The 4,066-nt window shown below is 43.6% G+C and overlaps 1 pseudogene; it reads right to left on the reverse strand.

The window, feature by feature from the left end:
* Positions 1-1,226: 1,226 nt before the first annotated feature.
* LOC124974056 (recQ-mediated genome instability protein 2-like) lies at positions 1,227-3,835 on the reverse strand (annotated as a pseudogene).
* Positions 3,836-4,066: the final 231 nt, after the last annotated feature.

Here is a 4,066-nt window from a genome sequence, read left to right on the forward strand (position 1 = left end):
TGTTTTCTCTCTTGCAGTTTTCTGCCTGTAAGGTAGTCCTTCTTCTATCTAATTCCAACTTTCTTTTTGAAAACCAACGTCTCAATATTCTTGTCTAAATTTTTTTTTTTTTTTTTACTTGCAGTTCTAGGGATTGAACTTAGGACCTTAAGTATAGTAGATAATGCTCAACCAATGAGCTACATCCTAGTCTCTCAATACTTCTGTCTAAATACTACATTTCTGATTGTCAAATCTCTTCCAAATTCTTAGTATAATTGTCCATATGAGCCATTTACCATGTAGTTGATGCAGTTTAATATCAGTCTTTTCATACATAAATATAAGAATATATTATGTATGCTAAGTATACATATGTTCATCTTATTTATATTCAGACTCTTGATTTGAGGATATTCAGACTCTTGATTTGGGCATATTTCATGTGAACTTTTTACCTTCCTTTCTTACTCATTTTAGATCCCTGATACCTTGTGCAAAGTAGACAAAAACTAAGTGTGTAATGGAAGAAGAATAAATGAATTAATGTGTGAAATATAATAGCTATATAAAATGATATGCTATTTCTTAAATTTGATGTTTACATAACATAATTCTCTATGGAAAAATTTCATATTTTTGCTTGGATGAGACATGAGTGATGATAGTTTCTAAAATCAACAGAATTGCTAGTGTCTTCACAGCCCAGTTGGGGAATTATAAAGGAACTATTTGTTTCAACAGCAAATGTTTTCCACTTGAGAGGTGCTAGCAGATCCTGAGGCATAAACATACACATTGAAGCATGAAAGTTTTATCTGCAGTTTGTGTGTTACAGTTGTGGGTGTTGTTATGGCAGATGACACTTTTACTTAACAAAAGCTGTTAAATTTGCTTGGATTCACTGCAAAATTTGTATGTGCATGCAGTTCATTTTATTCTTGTCTATTAGATACAGTTGGGGAATGAACCGTGTCTATGCCAACCACTTTAACCCACATCCAACCAGATCCATGAACTTTGATATCTTTTTCAGAACATATGAGACTAAAAGAAAAAATACTGTATTTGACTGAGACATTAATTTTTGAGTATCAAGAAAGAAGTAAAAGCAAGTGGCAAGTATCTATGTATTTATATTTGTCATATAATAAATTTATTCATATCCCTAAGTCATTATGATCCTGATATTTAAATGGAAATATAATATGGTTTCTTTTAAAAAAGAAATCAAAAAAGATGATAAATCCGATTCTTCCCTTTATTTTTTTTTTTACACACATAAATATATTTATTTCTGGCTGGGGGGGTCTAGTTTCATGGTAGAGCCCCTACCTGCCTAGCAAGTGTGAGGCCCTGGACAAAATAACAGCACTGCACATAATAACAATAAAATTTCAATGTAATCCAAAGCAAATGTCCCAATTCTCAGCAGGGCAAGCCCTAGGAGTCATGAAGCCCAAATGAAATGTGGTGTCCTGGATGGGACTCTGGAACAGAAAAAGAGGTTAGGGCCGGGCACAGTGCAGCATGTCTGTCATCTCAGTGGCTCCAGAGGCAGAGGCAGGAGGACCATGAGCCTGAAGACAGCTTCAGAAACTTAGTGCGGCCCTAGCAATTCAGTGAGACCCTGTACCTCAAATACATATGTAAATATATATACAGAGAGTGAGGACTGGGGTGTGGCTGAGTGGTTAAGTGCCCTTGGGTTCAATCCCCAGTACCACAAATAAAATTAAAAAGATGTTAGGAAAAAAATAAAGAAATCTGAATAAACTATAGTCTTAAGATTAACAGCATGTCAACATTGGTTCATTAATAGTAACAAATGTGCCATACTTATTAGGATGTTAATGAGAGCAAAGCTAGATGCAGGAAATACGGAAACTCTGTGTGGTCTTTGCAATTTTTCTGTAAATCTAAAAGCTTCTTTTTAAAAATGCATACACACACTTAAAGGTAACTAATAGATGTAAGCAAGCACTTATTGCTTCTGGCAACAATAATTTGGTGCCCACTATATACTGGGTACTATGTAAAAGTGATTTACACACATCTTTATTCCTTACAACAGTGCCTCAAGCTGGCAATGATTTGTGTTTTATGGAGGAAACTGAACGAGAAGGTAGGCAACTTGCTGATACCCACAGCAAGTTTAGCAACAGATGAAGGGCTCAAATTTAGATCTACAGGGGGGCAAAGCTCCCATTAAAGTAAAGCAATATTGCCTGAAAAAGGCCACATTGTGAACATAAACCAGCCGAAAAGAAGCTTCAAGCAGTCAACAAACCCAGATCAGTAATAGAAACAACACACAACCTACCCATCTTTAAAAGAAAATGTGGGGCTGGGGTTGTGGCTCAGTGGTGTGAGGCACTGGGTTTGATCCTCAGCACCATACAAAAAATAAACAAATAAAATAAAGGTATTGTATCCATCTAAAAAAGAAAATGCTATATAGTTTAAAAACATAGCAAATCCAAAACACTAACAGATGCTGCTGAGGATGTGAAGCAAGAGGAACTCTTGCTGGTTGCTGGTGGGAATGCAGAACCACACCACCACTTGGAAGAGTGGCTAACCACAAACTCCGTTCACCCAGGATCGCACTCCTGGGCATCTACCTCCACGAGCAGAGAACGAGTCCACATAAAACGCGCGGCAGCTCTGTTCATGGCTGTCCAGGATGGAATCCAACGCAACGTCCCTCCACCAGCCAGACCGGACACTCAGACAGGTACCCGCAGATGGTGCGGCCTCCTCACTCTTGGTTTTTTAGTTTCAGAGAGAAATTTGGAAAACGTCTGTCTCAGCATTTCCAAGTGCAGGAGGACAGAACCACGTTCCATATCTAAGGGTAGCAGGCCTTCAGTGTCTGCGTTGCACCCAAAGCAGGAAGAGAGCTTTGTCTGCGAGGGGCCACTGAGTCTGCCCTCAGACAGCGATTCAGGGCCGGTGGAGTCCCACGCTGAGCAGCTGCCGAGCATGCGTGAAGCCCTGGGCTCCCTCCCGGGGCTGCAGGAAGAGAACAACAAGCCCATGGACTTGCACACTGGACGCGGCGGTCGTTGGAGCACTCTAACCAGTGGGTAATGACGGGGATTCAAATTCTACATCTTAAAACAGGGGCCCAGCAGTCACGGAGAAGGTGTCGTCACTCATAACTCGTAGAATTTCAAAAATGCAACACGAGATCGCTGTGAGCTTGGGAGAGGGAAATGAAAATGAAGTAGGAAACAAAAACCAAAACAGCATCTGCTTTTCATCAGCAAACACAGTCCTTGCAGCGGAGGCTGAGCTAATTCAAGAATCTGGCATTTAAAACTGCTGCTCGCAGGGTGAACAAAGGCAGTGGGCTCCGAGAAACTCCCGACGCGTGGAAGCGCCTCGTCCAGGAGAGCCACCCGGCCTAAGGAATGCTCCGATGCAGATCTTCCACTTCCAGCTCCCACATGCTTTCGTGCAGGGGATTGTCGGAGAGGTCGGTCTTCTTGACGGCCTGAAGGCAGGGCTCGGGGCTGCAGGCCTGCACCACCCCCATCACCATCACGTACTTCCCTGGGACGAGGCAGGGCCGCCCGCGCGGCACCCGCTCCAGGCCGCGCACCGAGAAGGCCCCGCTCGGGTCCCGCAGCCGCGCCTCGCCGCGGCCCGCAGCCACCACGGTGCCCTGCATCCACACGGCCGCCAGCTCCAGCGGCCCGCGGCCCGCCGCCGCCCGCGACAGCCGCCAGGCGCCAGGACCGCCCTCCGCGTCGCGCCGCAGCTGCTCCGCCAGCACCTTGAACGGCGGCGACGTCGGCAGCCATTAGGGCCGCCGAGCTGCCGCGGGAAATGAGTCCGTAGCCGCCGCCATTCCGGGTCGCGGCCGCTTTCCCCCGATTCTTTCCTTTATAAGGGAATTACATTAAAGGAAAAGTGCAAAGAAAATCTCTTGGACCTAAAAATATATCAGGATTCATTCTACCACAACCTTCTGAAGCATTTCTTTTTACTACTAAGAAATATCAGGGTATTCGGAGGGTAGATATCAAACAAAAATCTTACATGTATTTTAACTGATGTAGTTAAACAAGCTCTTAAATAA

Source organism: Sciurus carolinensis, unplaced genomic scaffold (genome assembly GCF_902686445.1).
Source record: "Sciurus carolinensis unplaced genomic scaffold, mSciCar1.2, whole genome shotgun sequence".
In the NCBI taxonomy this organism is placed as follows: Eukaryota; Metazoa; Chordata; class Mammalia; order Rodentia; family Sciuridae; genus Sciurus; species Sciurus carolinensis.